The sequence below is a fragment of the Oryzias melastigma genome, linkage group LG21 (assembly GCF_002922805.2).
Source record: "Oryzias melastigma strain HK-1 linkage group LG21, ASM292280v2, whole genome shotgun sequence".
Classification (NCBI taxonomy): domain Eukaryota; kingdom Metazoa; phylum Chordata; class Actinopteri; order Beloniformes; family Adrianichthyidae; genus Oryzias; species Oryzias melastigma.
Window position 1 is genome coordinate 27,559,902 of NC_050532.1, and position 14,612 is coordinate 27,574,513.

The following is a 14,612-nucleotide window of genomic DNA, read 5'->3' on the forward strand; positions in this document are numbered from 1 at the left end:
TTTCATTTTACAAATAGTTCATGACTAATTATTCAAGCTAAGTTTAATACATCTATGTATTTATCCTTTGCCTTATTTAGTTTGTTTGTTTTTATAGCTTAAAATAAAATAATTTAGAGAAAAGAGTCACTGTCTCATTGAACAACAATGTAGGTCTTTAGTAAAACCTGAAATCTCACTTTAAACATCCTGTGTTCTGTTATCAAACTGTTCCCAGTGGTTATTTAATGATAGTGATGCAGTTTTCAACCAAAATCTAAAAACTGGCGTCACTTTCTTGGACATAAGCGATGTCCGAGTTTCCACCTTAATTCCCTAACTAGAGTCAGACAGCACAGTAAGAAAACAATGTACTATATAAGCTCAGATGAGCAAAACAAAGACATTCGTGGATCTATTTGTCTGAAGGCATTAGAACGGGGCGGAGCCGGGAGTTTGTGGCCCCGCCCAGCATATTTTCTACATCACAAATACAATCTTTTTCCATTTTAATCTGCTCCTCATTCACAACAGTTTGAATCAAGAAATACTCAGAAATGTCATTATGTGAATTATTTCTTAGAATTATGTCACACAAACATGTTAAACAGCATTTTCTATTAGAGTGAGTCTTTAAAGTTTAACTTTTGACTCATGATTTTATGAATCAAATCTGTCAGTATATATTGGTTTGGATAAAAGTTTTCCTTTTTACAGTCGTAGCTCAAAGTGAGAACAATCCTCAGAGATCTCTGCTCAGCTGCAGCATCCAGACAGATTCATTCCTGCTCTCAAATGACTCCATGCTTGGTTGACGTACACGTTACCTCTTGTGGGGATGACTGACATCCAGGAAATGTGTTTCAGTGACGACGTTTGCTGCGGCCTCCTCCTCATGGATCCCCATCAGCCTCCACAGGAGGACTTTGTGAGGAAGGTTTGGGGTTGGTGGTCCTCACACCTCCATTTCGGCGTCTCCCTAACCTTTTCCCGTCCCGTTCACCAGCATCCTCGTTTATTCTGTCGTCCTCCATCTGCTGATGCTGGTAAAAGCTCCGTGTCAGATCTGTGGCACCGAGCTGTAATTGATGTCCCTTCTTCACTCATTACTGCGGGCTTCTGGTTTTAGTGCTGAATGGCCATAATCTGACTGGAATGCACAGAACACACATGAACGCTGCACACACACACACACACAGTGACGAATGTCACAAAAGCACTGTTGATGCTGCGTGTTCCTCAGCCAGCACTTCCTGGGATTTTACAGAACGCCGGCGACGTCTCCTCTCAGAGGTTTAGATTCCAAACAGAGATTTGAATAAAGCCATCCAGGCTGTGGGTTTGATTTTTGAACCCGACGCCTCCTGATCCGTCACACCAGAAACCAGAAACAAAGTCAGAAAATCTCTGTTTGCTGAATGCATTTGTTTATTGGACGTCACAAAGACATGAGGAGGAAAGCTTCCTGTTTATGAAGAAGTCACAGCAGATTTATTCATGCTGGACCGGAATAAAATGACATTATAATGTCAAAGAACCTGAAGTGCAGAAGGAGAAAACAAACAAAGATTTGACTCAAAATGAAAAGGTGAACTGAAGACTGAACAAAGTGAAGAGACTAAAGAGCAGACCCTGAAAAGGCAGAGAACAGTGAAACTCAGGTGTTTGTGAGGACAAGAAGATGCTGGAGAGTAGAAAAACTGAACAATCATCAGACAGCAAATCAAAGGAGAAAAACAACAAATAAAGAGAAATGATCAGAATAAACCAGAAGAGAATACAGAACCAAACAAACGACAAAAATGTTCTGTGGTACTGTTGTTCCTGACATGGCAGACTTAAAGATCATTTAAATTATAAACCATAAAGTAAACTCTACGATTTGACCATTTTAAAACAACCATACCATGAAAAACAACTTTATAAAGTTTAAAGTGTTTTATAATGTTCGTTCCTCACTATAAACAACCCCAGAGCGATGTTTGATCCAATCACACATTTATGAATAATAAAACCCTGCGGTCTGAGCACCAGCCCCTCCCAAACCATGAAAATGAGGGGATTCTCACAAGGTGATGTCACAAAGTGGGAACCGCCCCTTCCAGGAAGAGTCTGCACTGCCAGCTCCTCCCCCAGGATAACACAAACACACACTTTTCTACACACAGTGATCACATAAAAACCTTCATTTTGGATGCACAACTTTCCAATACTTTCCAGTTGTTTCCCATAAATAAACAGGTGTTGGTTAGTTTAGAGGCCGGGTACATTTAAGACACACCCCCACAGTTGTGTGGTGAACCAGAGTAGCGATGGGCGGGGCTACTGAAAGCAGATTTATGGTACGTGAATCCATCTTTGCTAAAGTTTGGATGTTGTTTGTTTTCATAGGTGAAACGCAGACATGCTGCTGAGGACGCTCTAGGATGACGCCATAAAATGGGCGGTAAGAGGCGGAGCAAAAGGCGGAGCCTCGAGTCGTTTTACTTCTGGGTAGGAAAAAACTCACAAAAAGAACAAATATTTCATAAATAATATGTCTTTTAGTGTTCCAAAGGAATTATATGATCATACATACATAGAGTTCATTCTGAAAGACTTAAATAAAGCATGATATTAACTGTATTTATGAATCCGTTGAAGGTGGAGGAAAAGTCTTCCAAACACTTATCATTCTTTTTTATAATTTACTTTTATTACAGTTCTCTGAAACTAATAATTTAGTTAAAAAAATGTGTTAATGAACAAAAAAGAAATAAAGAAATCTAAAAAACACTTTTTTCTGTTAAACCAAATGATGAAAATCATCTCAAACAAATTATATTATTCATTAGCATACCTGGCAATGAGTCAGTCTAATGTTAGGAAGGAGTTTTTGTTCTAGTTCTGTTTGCAAACTCATGAAAGTCCAAATCCAGAAATTGTGTTTCAAAAACCGTCTCTTCAAGTCGAAACGTTTTTGGTTTTGTCGCTCCAGAACCATTTGTTGAAGGACCTCTTTGAGGATGTTTGACTGCTGCCATGATGTACTCTCCAGAAAACCGGAGCTAGTTTTACCACAGATTGATAATTTAAATAAAATTCAGTTTCATGAGTTCACAGATTATTTGTTCTAAACTTCAAAATTGCATTTCTTTTGTTTTTAATGTTGTGAATCAGGAGCAGAGGAAAAAGTATCATTTAAAAAAGATCGTATTTGTGATGTAGAAAATACGCTGGGCGGGGCTTAAGTCTCTTTGCTCCGCCCCACTGTGATGCATCCACTTGCAGACAAACAGAACGTCTTTGTTTTCCTCGTCTGAGCTGGACTCTGGATCTAAACCGTAAGCATCTAAGACTGTTTTTGTCACACCACCAATATCAGGCTGGAGACCACAACTCAGACTTTACTCCTGCCGCTCTGGAGAAACTAAGTCCTTAAAAGCGAAGCAGGTTTTTACATTTTGGCTAATTGTAAATCATGATTAATGATACCTGGGAAGGCTTTGAAAAAAGATCAAAAGTTGATCAAAGCGGGATTTTAATCACCAGAAGTTTAGATTAAATTTTGATGCTTTTGAATTACCGTAACTCTTAATGCAATCAGCTGATTCTGGTGCAAAGAGAGGCAGCTTGGTGCCGTTACGGCGCCAAGCTGCCTCTCTTTGCACCAGAATCTGTTAGAATTTTTCGAAATTGCGAAATAGTCAAAGACTTTCAGTCGTCTCTGGTATGAAAGGGTTAAATATGCTCCTTTTGGGTTTTTGGTCTGTCTGTCTTTAAATGTTTTTTGGATCTAAAAACTTAATTTTGACATAAATTCCAAAAGCTGTGGTGTATTTTAGCCAGAAGAGACTCACTGACAGAGCAACTCCTCCTGGTGTTTTCGTTGAGACTCCTCTCAGGTGAGCAGTCCAGGTGTGGCCCTAAAATAATCCGTCCACTTCAGAGTGAAGTCTTGCAAACAAATGAGCCGCTGATGAGTTTGTCCTGGAACAACAAGCAGCATCCAAAGGCTGCCTCGTCCTTGACTGATCACAGCGTTCATCCATCAAACGTCTTCATGTCGCCTTTGGGAACGCTTCGGCGGCGTGCTGGTGTGTGCGTCTGCACCACCACAACGCTACACGCGAGGGGTGTGGTCAGGCAATTAACCAGCTGTGCTAACGATCATCTCGCTGCAGAATCACACCATGTTTTACAGCGCCATCCAGCACTTTACTGCCTTTGTTGTCACGGTGATCTACGGTTCCTGAGCACAAAGTGCTGATACCGAGTGATTGTTTTGGCCTCTTCACGCTTGTTCCTTTACATACTTACACACACACTCAACCAGTTCAAAGTCATTCGCCAACCTTTATCGCACAAAAATACACACATGTGTGCACATTACCAGTCTTTTATGGCGTGGGGGAGGGGGGTTTATGGCTTGTGCCTACGGTTCTGCCCCGGGACCGATCTGGAGCCATAGATCTCTCTCACCTCAGATGGAGGCTGGTGGTGTAAAACAGAGCCCAGCTGCAAATTCTGCACCTCAGAGACGCCGTTATAGAGACGCCGGCGATGTAGCTCATCCATGCAAATGAATGGGGGGGGGGATCCATCTGACTGTGCTGTGATGATGAAGGATTGAACAAAGACTGTTTTCATGCTTAACAGGTGAAAACACAAAGCTTGCTTCTGCAGAGCTGAAGAAAACACTGAAGTTCAACCTCTGGAGATCTGGGTCTCACCTGGAGGTGGAAACCATTATATCTAGAGAGGCTATCAAAAAACCAAACGTTAGGTTCTGGATGATCTCCTAAAAGATGTTTCTGTTTGAAAGAGGTTTTTAGGAACAAAAAAAGAACTGGATCTCAGTTTGCAGAGAAATCTCCAGATAAATCTGCTGCCTTTATTTTCACCAGGATTGTTAAGTGTGTCTCAAGAGAATCCACTTTCATTCTGTCCTGGACTGAAGGATCAAATTCTTTCAGAAAACCGTCTTTTATTCTGCACATCTGAGCAAAAATCTGAACTTAGCACAAACTGCTCACAGCTAGTACCCGGTGAAACGGAGTTCTGGACAGTGACCCCTCCTCCCCCTAAAAACGATGACATCACAGTGAGAGAAACTGTTAAAAAAATGAATGGAGTCAAAATCTCTTTAAAAAATTCAAAATGCATGAGCAAAACCAAAACACACCTGCTGATGTCGAGGATATCTATCATGAATCGGTCCTCTGTCTCCCCCTCTGGTCGTCAGTGGTACCAGCACTTCCTGGGTCTCCACACTACACTTCCCATCAGCCCCTGCTGTCACTCCCTGCAGTATTTAGTCAGAATGCGAAGTCTTATTTGTTCCACTTTCCCTGCATCACTGAGCGTTCTCATCCTGACTTGATCTTCTGCTTCATAGGACTCTGTTTGCTGCCTGCCCTGACCCTTGCCTGGACCTGAGGGCTCGGCGATGGTGAGTAATTGGGTATCGATCGAATACGTATCCGATAACCGGTCAAAATCGCCAATATTGATACCAATATCGATGTTTTTCGTAAATGTGGAGGATGTGACATAAACTTCAAAATCTGAGGTATTTTAAAATCACTGTGAACGTTTTTTTTAGGTTTCCATTTTTTAAATTAATTGCTAAACATAATAACAGAATTAAAAATGCAATGGAAACCAGTTTATTAAAGAAAAGCTTCTTGAAATTAAATACAAAGTCAAGAAGTGAATGGAAAAAAACCCCAAAAGAAACAAGTAGCTATGATACAAAAATAAATCAAAGATTTGTTGACCTTTGACCTCGGCAAGTGGCCCCATCTTGATTTTTATTTTATTTTTTTAAAGAATTCTCCTTTTGTAACTTCTACAAATGTAAACTCCTCCCAGGAGTTTTGATCCCTCGCCTCCTGATTCTTCCAGGATCATTGGGAATTACTAGGAGAAAAATGTTAAGAAATTGTAGTTTTTTTTTAATGTTACCATGGCAACCGCACTAAAATTCTTCTGTTGCTCATGTTTTTTTACCGAAATATCTTCAAAAATGTATTTCATGAATCTTCAGCTCAAGCTGAGTGAAACATTATGATATATGACCATATTAGGAATGTGGGCGTGGTTAACGAAAACCTCTGTTGCTAAGGAAATCTGAAAGTTTGATTCTTCTACAAATGACGTTGATCTGTTCATCTCCCCAGACAACCAAACCATTGCTATGGTGATAAAATCAACTGAATTTTAATGTGTCATTTGTATCTTTGGTGAAAGGGGGTGACCAGGAAGTGGCGACGGCGAGTACGATTTTTCTTCCGATCTTTTTCAATTTTGAAAAATGTTTTAAAAATGCTTCACGTGAACTATTATTGGATGTCCAGATGAGCAGCAGTGCGGAGCTTCTGTCACACGAACGCTCTTCCATACCGGGCAGAAATGCATGCTGGTAGTTTTTGTTTAAAGCGGTGGAGAGCTCATGACCCCCCCTCCTCAAAAGTGTTTTCTCACAGAAGCCCACACACCGGCTCACCGGGCCCCCAAAAGCAACAGATGCAGCCCTAACAAACCATTAGTGCAGCCTGAGCGGCAGCATAAACAAACCCTCACGGCAACATCAAGAAAAGTTTGCTGCCAACGAGCTCGTTAGGCTGTTTGTTGACTTCCTCTTGATGCTGCAGCTCCTCCGTTCTCCTCCTTGTTCTGCCAGGTCTGCTCCTCCTTCATGGGGGGCCGTCGGCCTCCTGGTTGAGGATTCCTGCGTGTGTTTGGCTCGGTCTTAATTAATCTCTGTCGTTAATAATTGAATCATGGCTTTTTGTTTAATAAACAGTTTGGCAGTGATGTATGGCGGCGGGTCAGGTAATTTGATTGGCAGTGGAAATGAGCTGGGTTTGCATATCTCTCCCTCTCTCAGTCCTGCAGATATTACTGCTGGCATTCAGGCTGGGGGGGCTGGGGGGGCAATTACGCTAAGATGCCATAATGATCAGTGATGGATGTAAAGAGAGCACATTTCAGCTAATGGAATATCGGTATGGAAGAAGGAAGAAACGTTTTATAGAATCACTTTTTCCCACAAAGAACGTTTCCATCACTGTCGTCTCTGCTGGAACTGGGGGGGCCAAAACGGGTTTAATCCTCTTTTCTGCCCCATTCAGCTCCAGCCTCTTTTCAGGGACGAAAACACTAGATGGCGCTCTTGAATAGACAGCTAGAACCCTCGGAGTTCAAGGAGATTTTTTTTCAGTTTCTCATTAGACTGAAGCTCTGTTGGACACTTTGAACCTTTTTCTGTGGAAAATGTTCACGTTTTTCATCCTCTGCAGGAACATTAACTGAACACCAACAGTTTCTCTGTTTATTTTGTCTCTAGGATCATTTTTGTGCGAACAGAAAGACAAACGTTAAGAAATCAGACCTTCTCAGTCCTGAGCTCCTCTGAAGGTGTTCCTGTTGAATTCACCGACTCCACACAACACTCAGCAGAAGTCCACAGATGAAGCCGATGTTTCTGAACCAGCCAAGAAATTCAACGTCCGACTGGAAGCTTCTACAAGTGTGACTTGTGAGAACCTCAGAGTTTCACACATGACTCGGTGGACGACACAAGAGTCGGTTCTGGTGGATCCACATCTCCACAAAGAAGAGACCAGCTCCTCTGATGCTTTGGTCTGCACAGACCCACAACATAATTAAATATTATGAACCACAAATCCTTAAACAGAAAGTTGTCACTTTGGGAGCAGACGCTCTTCTGCACCTTCAGGTGATCTCAGCCCTAAAATACCTTTGTGTATACAGTATATTGTCCGTACTTTGGGCTCGAAGGTACGTCGGCACAGAAGGTGATTACATTTACCATATTTTCTCCAGAAACTGAGCTTTCCTCAGTCATGTTTAAATGACACTACAAGCATGTTTACATCAGGCTGCAGTGGATGCAGTTTATTCAAAGGAAAAAGGAAGAAATGTAATTCATGTGCTTAAAAATAATAATTGAAACCCTCTTTGAGTGACGCTGTCTGCAGGACTTAACACATTTAAAAAATGAGTCTTGAAGTTTCAGATTTCTGCTTCACCTCTGACCTCACCTTCAGATGACTGATGACCCCCCCCCCCAACAACCGCCGTTTCTGACGGAAGCAGAGAGGGAACTCTGTCCTCCCTGACCTTTGGTTCGGAGCGATCCTCCATGTTGATCCCAGCCTCACCAGAAAACACAATAACGGCGGTGTGGGCCGGCGTTGGGTCAGATGGAGCTCAGACTGTTGTGTGACCGTCTGGGGTGCGATGCCCCCCCCACCTCCCTCAGTTTCCTCACTAATGTCCCTGAACTTGTTATGGCTGTGTGACCACGCTTTGGGTCGGCTGCAGGAGCCGCTGAATGTTTCCATGTGACACTCAAACACAAACACAACAATGGAACCAAAGATTGAAACCTATAATGTTTTAAATGAAAATTATTTTAGATAAATTATCATCCAGCAGAGTGTGGAGAACAGCTGAGCAAACCAACGAAGATCATCCTTAATGAAACATCGGGTTGATTAGTTTACTAAAGTCTTAGTTCCATCGTCTCTTTAATAAGGTGCAGCGGTCTGCAGGGGAATTCAAACCAATGATTGGTTGGACTCCTCTAAAGATCAGCTGATCGCTCTCACCCCAGGACCAAATCTGGATTACATTCAAACCAAACCTGGATCAGATCAGGACCAAACCAGTTTCAGATCAAGACCAAGTCTAGAAAACATTAGGAACAAATCTAGATCAGATCAGGACCAAACCGGTTTTAGATCGAGACCAAGTCTAGAACACATTAGGATTAAATGTAGATCAGATCAGGATCATGTCTGGATCGAATTGAGGTGTTTGCGTGATAAAGTGATTGCAGAAGTTCAGGCCGCATGGATTAAACTGAGCAACCTCATCAGATTATGGTGGGGGGGGGCACTCTGATGTGACCTTCAGCAGATAAAATCCAGATGATGAGAAGCATCAAAGAAAAACTGCCATTCGTGGTTTTTATCCTTCAAAAGTATTAATGAAAATGAGAGAATTCTGAATTTGGGGGTTCTGAGATCCACAGTAGAAGGAAGCCGTCACAGCAGGTTTGTAGTTTCAGCTCCAGGAAAGCAATGCTAAGGGCAATAGTTGTTTTTCTCTCTGTCACAGTTGAACAGATTAAGTGACACATGCTTCCCCTGAGAGTGCTGATTGCCTTGTTGAACACGTGATTAATGCGACACAATCTGCTGCAGTTTTACTTTGTCGGTGCTGATGATGCAGAACGCGCGCTGGATGCACTGATACATGGATTTAACTCGTCTTCCCTCAATCCTTAAGGGGATTAAAGATGCATAAAATTGTTCTTTTGAAAGGTGTGTCCCCGCCCACCGGCCCGCGTGGGGGGGCTGTACCCGTCATGTAGACGAGGGCGACTCAAAGTCTGTCAGAGAGCCTCATTAGCTGGTGGAGTCACGGCGGTGGGTGTGGAGAGGCCCGCTGTCCCTCCAGAGAGCGCCGCCGAGCAGATGTTTACCGCCAAGAAGACAACAAGACACAAATCTGACGATGAAACATCCCAACGCGCAAATAACAGGAACAAAAACCAGCAGAGAAAGTCAGAAACAGACAGAAACACCTGCAACAGGCAGCAAATCAAACAGCAGCCCGCCGAGCACAGCGTCACACAAACAAACACAACAACACACACACACACTTCCACAACAGGTAAATATTGAAGCCTTGAACCACCGACTGCATCTTTAAACAGAACGCTGACCTTTAAGGCTTTGTCTGGACGCCGCGGTGAAATATCCACAGAACTGTGGCGGTTTCTGAGGACGTTTGAACGGCCTCCTCTGAAGATGATAGATAGGATTGTGTGTCAGTCTGAAGCTGAGAGTCCTCTGAGAACAGCAGAGCCGCTGCACCACAGCGCCATTGTTCTGGAAAAATTCTCCTCCAAACCTGTTCAGACTCAAGCAGCTGAAACGGATCGGATCATATTCTCTTTGTTTGATGGAAGAAGACAAATCACTGAATCTCTGAGCGCCTGAAGCTCTAATACTTCAAGTTCCATAGATTTTATTCCATAAGACCTAAAGTGACAGCAGAGAAGATCAACAAGAAACAACAAAATACTCAAGAAGAAGACGTGAGCAGATGGAGAACAGAGGCGGAGCCTCACCAGCACATTCAGACCTGATCTGATCCAAGTTCCATCCTGATTTGATCCAAGATCGGTCTTAATCTGATCAAGGTTTGGTCCTGATCAAATCTAGATCCTAACGTTTTACAGCCTTGGTCCTGATATAATCCTGTTTTGATCTTGTTGTGTTCCAAGTTTGATCCTGATTGGATCCAAGATCTGTCTTAATCTGATCAAGGTTTGGTCCTGATCAAATCTAGATCCTAACGTTTTACAGCCTTTGTCCTGCTATAATCCCGTTTTGATCTGGGTGTGTTCCAAGTTTGATCCTGATTGGATCGAGATTTTGTCTAAATGTGTTCCAAGACTTTGTCCCAATCTGAGACCGGTTTGTTCTTGATCTGATCCAGGTTTGGTTCAAGCGTAATCATGGTTTGATCCTGATTCGATCCAAGTTTGGTCCTGATGTTATCCAGGAAAGCTTTTGATCTCATCACGGTTTGGTCCTGATCAAACCTAGATTTGTTCCTAATGTTTTAAAGACTTTGTCCTGATCTAATCCAGTTTTGATCCTAATATGTTCCAAGTCTGATGTTGATGTAATTCAGGTTTGGCCCTGATTTGATCAAGATTTGGTCCTATTGTTTTCCAAACTTGGTACCGATCTGAAACCAGTTTGGTCTTGATCTGATTCAGGCTTGGATCGAATGTAATCCAGGTTTAGTACAAATTTGATCAAGAATTGGTCCTGATCTGATCTAGACTTGTTCCAAATGTGTTCTAGACTTGATTCCAATCTAAAATTGGTTTGGTCCTGATCTGATTCAGGTTTGGTTTGAATGTAATCCAGGTTTTGTCCTAATTTTTTATCCTGATCTGATCTACATTCGACCCTAATGCGTCCCATTCTTGGTCCTGATCTGAATCCAGTTTAATCCTGATCTGAACCAGGTTCTGATTCTGGTGCAAGCCAGGTTTTTGCCTCATTTGATCAAGATCTGGTCCTGTTATGGTTCACACTTGCTTGTGATCCTGTAGTAATCAAGATTTGATTCTGATCTGGTCTGGACTTGGTCCTGATCTAATCTGGTTTTGGTCCTATTGTTATTCAGGTTTGGTCCTGATTTGATCATGGCCCACACTTGCTCCTGATTTAATCCAGGTTTGATCCTGGTGTAATCAAGATTTGGTTATGATCTGATCCGGACTTGCTCCTCTTCTAATCTGGTTTTGGTCTGATTGTTATTCAGATTTTGTCCTGTCTGTCTGAGCTCTGATGCCACAGAAACATCAGAAATGTTTCGATTATGAAGCCAGCCCGTGTTCATGTACATCACGTTTAGAATCCTCTGGTTCTGTAATGGTCGTCTTCTCATTTGGAGGTCGGAGGCGTTCTGAGCCTCCCGGCACACCGAAGGTCATCCAGACGGCCCTGAACTCCATGAATTAAACAGTTGTTTGTGGATTTTTATTTGGGTCTAAAGCTCATGGTCAGACTGAAGGAGGTCAACTGGTCTAAAGTGTTCTCCTCCACGCTCTGTGGAGGCGGAGCTCATCAGTGACAGGTGCAGGAGGCTGCATTATGCAGCAGTTAGACTGGAGCAAAAGATCTTGATTCCCAACCAAGTTCTAATTGGTGCAAAGACTGAACTAATGACGGCTAAGCAGGAAACGATCGCCCCGAGCTCGCCATTCTCACTCCATAAGGATGAGATCCATAATTCATAGCCAACAGCTGAGCGAATGAGGACAAAGAGGGAGGGAATACGGAGGAGAGCGAGCAGACGTGGGGGGAGAGGGCCGAGAAACCAACACAAACAAAGTGTGTCGCCCGTGTGCACGTGTGGAGCAGGGGGGTCGTGCACGTGTACAGTCTCGTCGGTGTGTTCGGCAGCACTCTCGGCGTGTCACGCTGTGATTGAGGTGACAGCGAGCCTGAGAGAGCAGTTAGCCTCCACCAGCAGCTCCACACAAACACTCGTGAACACAGAGGAACAGCAGCTGCTGCTAATTAAAGATTCATGCTCAAATTCCTGTGAAAACTCCATGTGGCGACGAACGCCGGGGACATCCAGGGGAGGGAGGGGCGCGTCACGTGAACCCCAGACTGTGATGGAGGATTCTGGTCCAGACTGTGATGGAGGATTCTGGTCCAGACTGTGATGGAGGATTCTGGTCCAGACTGTGATGGAGGATTCTGGTCCAGACTGTGTCCACAGATGCTCCTAAGCACATGCAGGCCTGCAAGGCGGCAAAAGTTCAGAATTTCTGCTCCACAGCTGGGAAACTCAGAGACAGGAAGTGATGAAAGAAGCTCTGCAACCAGACTCAGGAATGTGGAGTTCTGGGTTCGTGTCATCAGTCAGTCAGAAACTGTCAGACCGTCTCTGAAGACGTCAGCTCCTCACTTCCTGTAAAGCCGCAGTCACACACCTGTGTGGGTTCTGTTCGGGTCTGTGAATTGTCACCCCTCGCTTACGCCGCCAGCATCACGGCTCCGTTGAGTGCGCCGTAGTCTTTTCGTAACATTAAAGGCGCGAGAGGAACTTCCACTGCAGCCGTTCACGTCCTGCGTCTGCGGACTGACCTCTGCGTCGCTGCGAATCCTTTTCGTTTGGTTCAAATTTTGACGGACGCCACAGCTGATCGTCATAGAGGAGTGGAACCTGCAACCTAAGGGTCCTGATTTAATCCAGGTTTGGTCCTCATCTGATCCAGATTTGGTCGTATTGTCTTCCAAACTTGGTCCTGATCTGAAACCAGTTTGGTCAGATGAAGCGTAGATATCTGAGCAGCGGTGAAAATGATCGTTATAATTAAACTGTTTATGCAATGAAAAAATGAAAATTCCAACATTAAAAGCAAAAATGAGCGAGAAGGAAACAAAACACGAACTAGAACAACAGAATCAAAGAAACGGAGGAAGAAGATGAAGAAAGTCAAGACTAAGAAAAGGGACAGAAGGCTGATGGATCTGTAGAAAATGAGAAATGGGATTTTTTTTCCTATTAACGCCAATTTAGAATTACCTGTTTGGTCCTTCATTAATACATTTTTATTTCTTTTTTTCAGTAAAACCTGAAAACTTAAAGGAAAAACTGAGATTTAAATATTCACTAAACCAAAGAACATTATTGATATTTTCTCTATTTTACTGGCTGACATGTTTGTTAATTGGATTTGTTCCAGATTAGGATTAATTTAATCCCAACATTAATCCTTTAAAAATATCCTTTCCATGTGATTCTCTTTTTTATGTTTCTATGTTTCTGTTGATGCTTCTTACACTTGATTCTGATATTTATCGATGCTGCTTTTTCTGTCAGAAACATTCAATTATTATTTTAGGTTTTATCATTTTTAACGTTTGTGCTTTAGTAATTATGGTTCGTTGATTTCCTCTGTTACCGTTAGTTTAAAGTTTATGTAAAGTTTCAGCGTTTATGAGTTATTGTATTAATGTTGAAGTTCTTTTGTTAAAGTCGATTTTGTTAACAATAAGTTCTTATGATAACATCAAGTTTAAGTTCATAAGACAGCGTTAAGTTATTAATGTCAAGTTTATGTGTAAGAGTTGTGTTCGTTAAGTTAACATAAAGTTGTTAAGTTAATGTTACATTTGTTAAAATAGAGTTAACCCATTAGAATCCAGAACCATTTTTCCTTAAATTAAATTCATGTGGAATCGACCATTAACCAAGTGGAGCATAAAGTAAATTTCTGTTACACTGATGTCACCATGGGTTCAACTTCTTGGATTATTGTTGTGTTATTGTAAATAGTAAAAGTATTTACTATTTATTGTTACTTACCAGTTATTGTGTTAACATTAGCTTGTTAAATTGTTGTTAAGTTCATAAATTAACGATAAGTTCTTGCGTTAACGTCTCCTCCTGTCGGCTTTGACATTTTTTTTTGTCTAAAAATGTGTTTTTGAAACTCCAGAAATTCTAAAATATCTGCAGAAAATCCTTCAGGTTTGACTGAAATCTTTTAAAACTCTCTAAATGGTCACATGTGAGCGTCAGAGTGAAGCTGAAAACCAAATTAAGACGGCTTTGAGACGCCGTAGAGACATCCCAAAGAACTGTGTGAGGGTTTCATTAAAACGTTTGACCTTTTCAGACATTAGATATCCAGATGTGTTTCTCTGTGATAAACTGTTCATTTAAAGGTTTCAGCCTCATTGCTCTGCAGGATTCTGATGCTGCTTCTCTGAAGAACTCACTAACTACAAACCCAACAACTGTGTGTTTGTGGAAACTGGCCGATCTGAGACTGAAAATCCTCCTGATGGATTTCAGTCGGTCGAGCAGCAACAGCGGCCAGACTTCCAAATGTCCTTCCTGCCCGCCGGCGCTTCTCATTTTTGCTGAAGCATCAGAAATGATCATTACAGCCTTTTCTTGGCATTTGCAGCCGATCAATAACTATATGTGTTTAGTTTTGTGAATGTGTGAAAGACAGAAGTCATTACGCGATCAGCTGCAGCGGCTCTGAGGCTGTTTAGGCTGAAGACCAGCAG

At 42.3% G+C, this 14,612-nt stretch overlaps 1 long non-coding RNA gene across 1 annotated transcript; it reads left to right on the top strand.

Moving 5' to 3' along the window:
* The first annotated feature begins 6,098 nt into the window (after positions 1–6,098).
* Positions 6,099–7,663, top strand: LOC112155419. The gene is made up of 2 exons (XR_002920786.2): positions 6,099–6,237; positions 7,310–7,663. It is a non-coding gene; the product is annotated as an uncharacterized LOC112155419 (long non-coding RNA).
* Positions 7,664–14,612: the final 6,949 nt, after the last annotated feature.